The following is a 10,051-nucleotide window of genomic DNA, read 5'->3' as shown; positions in this document are numbered from 1 at the left end:
TCATGTGCAGAAGTATGTGGGAGGTTGTGTGAGCTCTTTGCCCAGCGCTCTTATTTAATTTGACGGTGCGTGTGCGCGCTGAGGCCTCCATAGAACAGAGAGGTAACAGAGCAATGTTCTGTTTGTTCGGCAGATTCTGGGTTTAACTCTTCACTGTAAATGCTGCGATTCCCTCCATGTTTTCCGTATTATGGAAATCATAGCAACCCCAGCAAATGGCTACTTTATCAATACCTTATAGATTAAACAGTCAGTCCTACCATATGGGGGAAAAGTTTACTTACCTCTGAAACAGCAGCTTTACACTCTGGCTGTCGATGCATGAAGTAGGCTGCTGATACGCAGCATGATCCATACCTGTGTAACGGTGGCTGGGGCTGTAGGCCGGATGGTTTATGTGTTAAAAAGCCTACATTGTTTTTTTCTTTAGCTTTTTTTGGGGGGGAAGGGGGGAGGGGGGATCTGAATATCACCTTCCTGGGCTGGTCTCAGCTCACCTGGCCGGGCCGCCCAAGTAGAGTCTACGTATGGTAAACGCTGAGTAGCAAAAATTTACCTCACATGACTAATCAGCTGTTTCTGCTGCCGCCATCTTCCTGGATGTTCCCATAACGCTCAAAAACAGGGCTGGAAAAAAACAACAAGTATGTATGGACCAATGCAGAGACTCAAGCATTTCTAAGTCTCATCCGTGAAAAAAAGAGCAGCACATTCATTAGAACCTCGCTCCATTGCTGATCTGTGGTCCGTGCTAGCAACCTATACTTCTTGTTTGTTACAGTGTGACCTCAACGTATGATGACATCACACGTTGTGTCGCCTTGTTAGGTCGCTGCAAACCATTAGATGGAAACACGTCTGGCTCACATTTTATTTTTTGCAGCATTTTAAAACTTTGCTGAAATTTCAAACTGGATGGAAACATGGTTACTGTGTTCATGTGTTGTTTGGGAGCTGCAAACATTGTGTTAAGGGGCATAAAGGAAATCCAAAAATATCAACAAAAAACATGACATTTTATGATGTAGATGTTGAGTAAAAATAAATGACACAATATCCGGTTTCTCTTTTTGTCTTCTTATTAGTGAGCAAAAACTGTCCCAACCAACAGGCCTGCTCCAAAGAGAGGTGCGCTCTGCCGTTTCACAATATGAGAAATGGCTCCAAAGGTTGGTTTAAGGAGGTGACCTTCCCAAAATGAAAGTTGGCCCCGTATTTGCTAGCCACAGGCGTAGAGAGTGTTGTCTAAGGAAGTGAGTGTGGGTGGTCTGCTGCTCAGTTTGTGCACTTCTCTCTCCACAAACAGCCTAAATTTACATCTTTTTAATGGCCGCTGTGTCCACTGGCTATTGTAAATCAAGAGAGGAGCTTTAACCTCAAGGACTCTGTGGGGGTTAACGCTGAGGGCAATGCTTGCTGCTGTTTAGTCTGTAAAACACCCTTGAGAGCAAAATGCAGCAGATTTCTAAAGGTCATCTATTGCATTTCAAGTCATTTTAGGCTTATGTTAAATCTCAGTCTCAGCCTTTAGAATAGAATGAAGCCTTAGAAAAAACATTGCTTTCCATCCATTTTCTATACCTGGTTAATCCCTGTCTGCTCACAGGGGGCCGGCGCTCACCCCCAGATGTCAAAGAGATGTGGGGCAACACTCTATTCTAGTAACTAGTCCATCACAGGACAGGCAGCCATGCAAGCACACACCTACACCTGATTACCCTGACGTGCATTTTTTTTTTTTGTTTATGGGAGGAACCCTTAGAGAACCTGCCCAGAGAAAACTTGTGCAGAAACAGAGAGAACCTGGAAACTCCACCCAGTAAGAACCTCGCAAGGATTCAAACCTAAGACCTTTGTGTGGTAAGGTCCATATACCCTGATACTTTTGGGAATCACTTTTGAAAAGTCAGTTTATCCACAGGCTTCACTTTTTTTAATTTAAATAATTATTATTTTAATGATCTCTGCTCCAGTATTCAGTCACACTATGATGCCAGAACTGTTTTGATTTTACTGAATCTCAGGGCTGCATTTGACACAACCGTTCCCAACAGGCTGATTGAGAGACAAGAAATGAGGCTGGCATTATTTATATTCAACATTGGTTCTCATCTTTCTGGGCAGGCTATAAGAGATTATCTGGTAATTATAAATCAACGAAGATCAGTTGAGGGGTTCCTCAAGACTCCGTTCTCTTTTACATGGAAAGTGATGTAAACAACTTTCAGGCCCCTTTTTGTGTGTACAAGCTTTATAAATGAGACCCCTGGTCCGTATTGATGCTGCCATATCCAACAACATCTAGGGCATTTGTGAAAAGTCGAGTCTATCCGCAGAAATGAAAAATCATCAAAAGAGCAAAATGCTAGGGAATTTTGATTTATTTATTTTTCTTTTCCACAAGTCACTGCAAAGTTCACACTTTACTAATTTATCCTGATTTGGTTGACTACTGACCCTTTGAAATAGATCCATACCATACTGATGTCCACCCGGCCCATTGCCGCATGTGTCTGTCAAAAGCAAACCTCTTGTTTTGGTTTGGCTGTAATTAATAATTCTTATGGCAAATATAGAAATCATTACACTTTTGATCCTGCACAGTATTAAAAATTAAAAGTTAAATGTGACAAATAAAAAAATAGAGTTCACTTAATGCTGCATTTTTTTCTTGAGTGGCAATTCTTGACTTGTCATATCTTAATTCCCAGCCGTCATTGCTTGATCAATGTTGATGAGGCTATTTCTAAACCTATTTTCAGGGAGTGAGAAACATGGACTTGACCTTATGCAACCACATAAAACATTGCTTTGCCCCGATCTCATAACTCTCCCTCCACATGGAGTGGGGCTCAAATGAGGTTATCGATTATGATCTTGCAAATATGGTGAGGTAAAGCAATGGCACTTAGGAACCACTGCACAGATCCATCCTAAGTTACAAAAGTGGGGAAAGGGTAGTTATTGGCGGGACTGTCGGTCTTAGCACGGGGTGAGCACTTGTGCATTCACTCAGTGTTTAATCAATGGATAAAACTGTCTATCCATTCAGGTATTGATGTTTCCTATGACAACTGCTTATCCAGGTAGAGCAGGGAAACACCAGAGGCATTTCAATCATTTGTCAGCTAAAGGAAGCGCAGAGGAGAGGAGGTAAGGGGACATGCATGAATCTTTCACACTGGATTCTTGCTGTATGCTCAATTATTCCATTGCCACAATGCGAGTTAAATCAGAGGAGGAGTCAATCACTGTAAACGCGCAGACACAGGTTCTGCCAGGGTGTGAAAGCATGGCCTGGTCGTTCCCTTTCAGTGGCAGTTAATCAATATTGGTCCACTCCTTCTGATCTGCAGCCTCTGACCAACAACAATAACTAACAATGGAATGATTGCGGTGACCATAATGGGGCCCATTCTTATCATCCCCAACCAGAGGAGGAGGACTTGGGAGGACGTGTGATGGCACTAAGGCCATCCACTATCTCAAATGCTCTTTTGCACATGCACACAAACAGGTTCAGTACAGACATAATACTGCATCATCGTGCCCTGCGGATTGTGGCACAGCCTGTCCAGTCACCTTATTAACGTCATGTTTAGACACGTATCGACCTCACTGCAGAGCTGATCAATCTGTGGTCGGGAAATACAATAATGCAAAGTTGATTTCTAAGGTACATCTGTCTTTTACTAATAGAAAACAACAAACGTTTCCCTCTGCTGGGACTGAATTCCCGAGCGTGTCTTACAAAAATCAAATCCCTTGAACTTTTCCACACTGAGTTATGTAGAAGTCACAATCTTCAGTGTCTGTATTTGCTGTGATAGAGCAACACAAAGCAGAGCATAAATTGTGAAGTGGAAGTTAAATGAAACATGGTTTTTAGATATAAAAAAAGGAAAAGTGTGTAATGCATTTGTATTTAGATGTTTAATATAAAACAGGGCCACCAAATACATTTCAAAAGTCTGCCTATTATTAGCTAGAGTGCACCTTTCTATACTTAAATTTTAGTATAAATCCAACTTTTCTGTTTCTGGCCTCAGCGGTTCGTTAGAGAACAACCAGCATCGTAAAGACCAAGGAGCCCAGTAAGCAGGTCAGGTAAAAAGCTGTGGAGAAGTTTAAAGCAGGGTCAGGTTCTAAAACAGCATCCCTGGCATTGAACATCACACAGATTCGATAAAGAGAACATTAATCAAAGGAGTAGTCAAGTGGTGGAAGAGAACTGTGGAGGAACTGCAGGGATCACGGCTCAGATGGGAGAATCTGCTGACAAAAACTATAAGTCATGCACTCAACTAATGTGACATTTATAAAAGGGTTGCCAGAACAAATCTATTGTTTAAATGAATTTGCCATTTTCCACAAATCCCGTTGGGGAAGAAGAGTTTCTGTTTAGGTGAGACTAAAACTGAACCTTTGGGCAACATGCGAAACACAAATGTGGCAGAAAAACTTTAAATTAGCCCGAACACACAATCCTCACTGTGAAACATGGTGTTGGCAGCATCATGCTTTGGCTAAGTTTTCACATTCACACATGACATCAACCCTAAATATACAGTCAAAGCTAAAATAGAAGATCAGGGGCATCCAAAGCCAGTCCTGCAAGTTTTTGATGTATCCTTGTTCCAACCCAGCTGCTTTTTATCGGCTAAATCGCCTCCACAGCATCTCTTCAAGTTCTCCAGAGACCTGCTGATGAAGCAATCATTTGATTCAGGTGTGTTGACACAGGAAGCACATTTCCACTGCGGTGACATCTAAAAGATGTAGGCCAGAGGTCCGCGAGGCCCGACTTTAGGTGTGCCTACCTCGCTGGTTTAGATCAAAGTGATCCAATCTGAGTACAGATATAATGCAAAGCGTGGTAAAATTCAGCCCATGGATGTGTAACAGTGGTGGGAAGACAAACCTAAAGCATTCGCAGACGTACCATCAGCAAAGAGTGGCTGTGAAACTTTTACTCATGAAGGCCGGACACAAATGCAATTCTGACTACTTTCTTTTGGTGTATCACAATCCAAATGAAATGCATGGCAGTTTTTGGTTATAAAGTGAGAAAACCTAAAGAAGCTCAGGGGTTATGAATACTATCTGGAAGTACTGTGCCTCTGTATGTCATTGTTTCTGTCGACTACAACGCAATTCGCTACCAGCTATTGCAAACTATGTTGTCATTATCTCATAAGCATGAAATGTATCCATACTTCTATTTCTTAAGCGCTAACGTGATTTCTCTCTAAGATGGCGACCGCCTGCAACCATTCAACCAGCATCACTTAACATTTCAAGAGTGAGATTGCTGCTTAATCTCAGTGATGCTGTGAAAGATCTCTGAGAGGATGGGGCAGACCAGCGACATAATGAAGGCACATATCTTCTCACTCAGCGTCTCTGATATTAATATTTTTATCCTGTAATAACTAAAAGCCATTTCATTACTCATTAATCAGCCTCTGACGCTTTTCAGTACACACAGAAATGTGATCCTATGATTTCACAGGAGGAGCAATGTCTAATGTGACAACAGCTGGCAGGCTAATAAAAAGCCGTGCACATGTTGTCTGTCAAGGTACCTTTCATGTGCACTGCAAAGCAGCAGAATGGGCAAAATGATGAAGTGGCCTAATTCCAAGCTGTGGGATACAGACGTTGCATCAATGCAATGTGTCTTCTAGGCCTTTGTGACAATCAATACTTAAAACAACAGCAGGAAAATATGTGGAATCAGCACCTTTGGAATAAAATAGCCTCAAAATTGATTTGCAGAAGGTTCATTCAAGCATTCAAGGGGATTTAAACTGTACACAGCGTCGCAGGTCTTATTGCTCATCAAATTCATTTCAGCTTGTGGGGTAGAGAGAGATCCAAGGTATATTAAAGAGAATAACTGGTAAATAAGACAAGTCAGCATGAAACAGGACATTCTGAACTAGTTGAAGCAGTTACTCTGATTTATGCCTTTGGTCATCTGTGGGAGAATTTGTTTGTGTAGGTGCATACGTGTTTGCGTTTTCTATGTGTGTTTAAATCAATGGTCATCCCCCTGATGCATGATGGCCTCATAAATCATTGTTTGTTGATCACTTGTCAGGAGGCAGGGGCCTTATGGCGTTCTCCTAATTATTCCAGCTCAAAGCCCCAGCGGATGAATAAGGACGGGAATGCCAAAGCAAATCAAGGCAGTGGACTTTACAGAAATACGGCCATAAAGGTGGTTTAGTCTCAACGTGGAGGGGTGGGGGGTGGGGTGCAACTTTCAGGACAGTGAAGGAAGAGTGGGGGAGGGCCTGAGTGTTTTTGCTTAGCTTAGGGTTGGGCAAGTTGAATTCTGGGGTGCACTGAAGTGAGAAATCCACAGTATGATATATCAGTCACGCAATCCCAGTGGGCTAGCTAGGGGACCCTGTCACAGCAGGAACAAACCGCTTTCCTGATTGGCATTGCACAGAACGCTCTTCAAAACTATTGTGAATACTTGATGTTCTTCTTATCGTCAGGTTCCTCTCTCTCTCTCCCTTGTCTCCCTAATCCTGAGTTATCTTTCCAAGTTAAAAGGAAACATGCAAAGGCATCAGTTTTTTAAGCAAGGAAGTGAGCATTGACAAATTCTGTCATATGGTTGGGCTAAGTGGTCAGAGTGTAGTATTGGCTTTCAGTGTCATTAACTTTCCAGCAGTAAGCACGTTTCTGTCACCACTGACCAAATTGCTTTAAAGGCCCGGCAATTACACGGTTGAGGCTGACGCTTAAAAGCTGAGCAGAGTGTTTCTACAGTAAGTTGTAGCAGGATTATTAGTCAGATGCTATGTGAAGGCAACTTACACCTGATAGTGATATTTGAAGTGGAATTACGGCAATTTTCTGTGTTATACAGCACCAGGCACAGGTTAATCACTGGATTACACTTTATAATTAACAAATCTGGAACACAGAGCTGAAAAATGAATTTCATAACATGAGTTTTCCTCCACTATCATATTTTCGTCAGTGACTCCAGTTAGAAAGATGTTAGCTGCAGGCCTAAACAGGGTTGTAGCATATTTAAATCATTCCAAGCACATAACATGGTCAATGAAGGCGCTGCTCTTTGAAATATATATAACGTGTGTGTTCTTGAACTTGCAGCTGAGCAAGAACATATTTTACTCATTTTACTGATAAAGTGAGGACTTTGATGTAAAGCAAAGAACTTTGTTAGTCCTCACTTTTTCCTCTGGCCTAGGGGTTAGGTTTAGGACTAAGATGTCACTTAGATCTATGTTAGGGTCAGGGTAAGGCCATAGAAAAGCTTGAAAATAAATGGAAGTCAATGGAAGTTATGGCACGGTCCTCACTTTGTATTTTGAACAAGTGTGTGTGTTTGCAGCATAAAATGTAGTTTTGAGACTCACTGAGCAAAGATCTTTTGATCACACTCGTACCTCTCATCTAACACCAGCTTTGAATGCATTTGAGCTGCGTAATTCTGACAAAGTGTTATACGTATGCTGGCATCTGTCTGCCACCCGAATACAACAAGGATTTAAAAAATAATTGTCTTAAATTACACCCGAATATGACTACGGTCTTATTTCTGGGGATATGAATATTCCTGTGTATTATTCTGAGAAGGCTTTTTAAACCTTTGACTCTTAATCTTGTCCAATCTGTGTCTGGATTCACACATGAAAGCAGACACACTATTCATGTGGTTTTCTCATGTGGTTTTCTGTTCAGAACTTCAGAGATTTGTGATGCTGTATTTTCAGACTACATGCCTGCACCGTATTATTTGAAGTTGCTCCTTCCTGTAAAAGCGTTAAACCTAGTGCCGCTTGGGGCTCTACTGTGTAAACCCCTCTACTGCTGTCCAGTTTTCTGCTGTTTTTATCCAGAACTGTACTCATCCGGTTTGTGCCTGATAGGTCTGAGGAGCTTAGTTTGTGGTTTCACTCAACCTGACAGACTGCTTTGGACTCTGTGGCTCCAATGAAAACTAAATCTGAGCCCTGGTTAAATGAAACAACTAGAGATATCAGGTGAGAGTGCAATGTAGAAGAAATCTAAATTTGAAACTTGAGAATTTGACTTCTGAGTAGAAACTATGAAACAAAACATCTCATCCTTCAGCTAATCATGTATTGCCAAAAGATAAATAGTTTTTTTTCTCTCCCAGTTTCATGACACAAGTCTAACTCCATTTATTTATACTTTTTAAAAAGTCAGTCTTTGTGGTGATGCTTTGCAAATGTAGTTTTTCCTGTGGTGACACTTGATTTAAAGAGTTTATTCTAAAACAGAGTATCACAGAAAAGTCACGTGTCTGAATAGCCCATTCAAAGTCCAGATTGTGTGTGTTATGTGTTATATTTACACGCTTGTTCAATAAATCAGATCAAACTGCAGGGAAATGTGGTTCTCTGAAGAACTCAAGGAGTCTGGATATGAATGCACACTAAAGGTTTCTGTTTAGTAAGTAAAATAAACATGAAAATCATCAGATATGCACAACTTTTTGTTGGCCCACTCCATAAATTCTGATCAAACTACAGCAAGGTTTCTGGAGGTAATTTAACAAAATGGAAAAGTTTAAGGGATTTGAATGCTGTTGCAAGGAACTGTACTGTAAAAAAAATCATCAAGGGTCATGCAGTTAAATCTGTGTTTCTGGAGAAAGAGCAGAAAGCTTTGTAATTTGATGTTTTTGGCTCTTCTTTCTTACCTTCCACATTCTTTTAACTCAGACGGCATGAACACATGACCTGTTCAGAACAGAAAGCAAGACAGTGTTGAGTGCTGCTGTTACAAAGCACATTGCACACAGAACCCTCAGGAATTCTTCCTGCTTCTTGTAGAGATGTAGCCTCTGAGGAGATGTTGATTTTGCTGAGAACCTCCGCCTCCGACGGGGAACTGCTGTCACTGGGCCATTACTGGACCCTCTGGAAGTTATCCCCGCTGACAGACACCAGGGACGAGGATCTGCATACCGCCGTCTGCTGCTGCTGTTCCACAGCATTCCAGATGACCTACATTTCTTTCCAACAACAAATTTCTTAATGTGCCTTAATAAATCATAACACCAGAGAACGCTGATTCACTTTGTCATCCAACAGATGACAGAAAGACGCAGACATGCCTGTACTGCGGCAAAGCAAAATCAATTTAACAAACTCAGTGTCACGACAGGGCATGTTCTCGGACACAGCTGCTATTAAAGCATGGCTCTGCATGTAAACACGTAGTGAGATGGAAACTGCTGTGATCAAGCAGTCCAGGTCTCAGATTTTAGGTTTAAATAATGATGATTTACGACAGGCTTGAATCAATCCGGTGACTTTTTAACTTCAGTTTTTTTTAAGCAGACACGCATCACTCTGATACTCAATAAGCCATATAAACCCCTCTCTCAGGGCATCAGTGTTCAAGTCTTTCTTTATATTTGGGTTTACATTTAGACTTTGACTGGGCCATTCTAATACATAAACCCTGTTTGATAACAACTGGTTTGGATTAAACTTTTAACTCCAGTAATCACCAAGTTAGCCAATGAGGCTGAGACTCAGCTGATAGCAATGTGGGAAAAAGCTTAATATTTCACATTCTGCTGTGATAACATCATGCATTGATAGATATTGTATAAAACAAAAATACTAGCTTGTAAAGCCATGAATTTGATCTCAAACGGTGATGGGGCAAACCATCAACAAGCCCAATAAAACACAGTGGAAGCAAGCTACTACTAGCCTAGCACCTCTGCGGGTATCTCCCTGTGCAAAGATCTTTAATAGACTGAGATAAATGTTTACCACAGAAAAGGGCATCCTGAACATAATTTTTTTCATTTTTGCAAGTTAGGAAGAGCTCAAAATGATCAATAAGTCGATATAATCAATGCTAAAGACTTTTCGGAGCGTACTCATTTGTAAGCACCTTGCATAATAGACAGATGGAAATAGAAACATCCTTTAATGTCCCTTAGTGGAGAAATTCAAGACCGACGGACCGACGGTGCTCTTTGCATCAAAACGTACACAAATTAAGCCGTTCTTATCTCCCC

The sequence above is a fragment of the Fundulus heteroclitus genome, unplaced genomic scaffold (genome assembly GCF_011125445.2).
Source record: "Fundulus heteroclitus isolate FHET01 unplaced genomic scaffold, MU-UCD_Fhet_4.1 scaffold_765, whole genome shotgun sequence".
Lineage (NCBI taxonomy): Eukaryota > Metazoa > Chordata > Actinopteri > Cyprinodontiformes > Fundulidae > Fundulus > Fundulus heteroclitus.
This window is presented reverse-complemented; position numbering follows the sequence as displayed.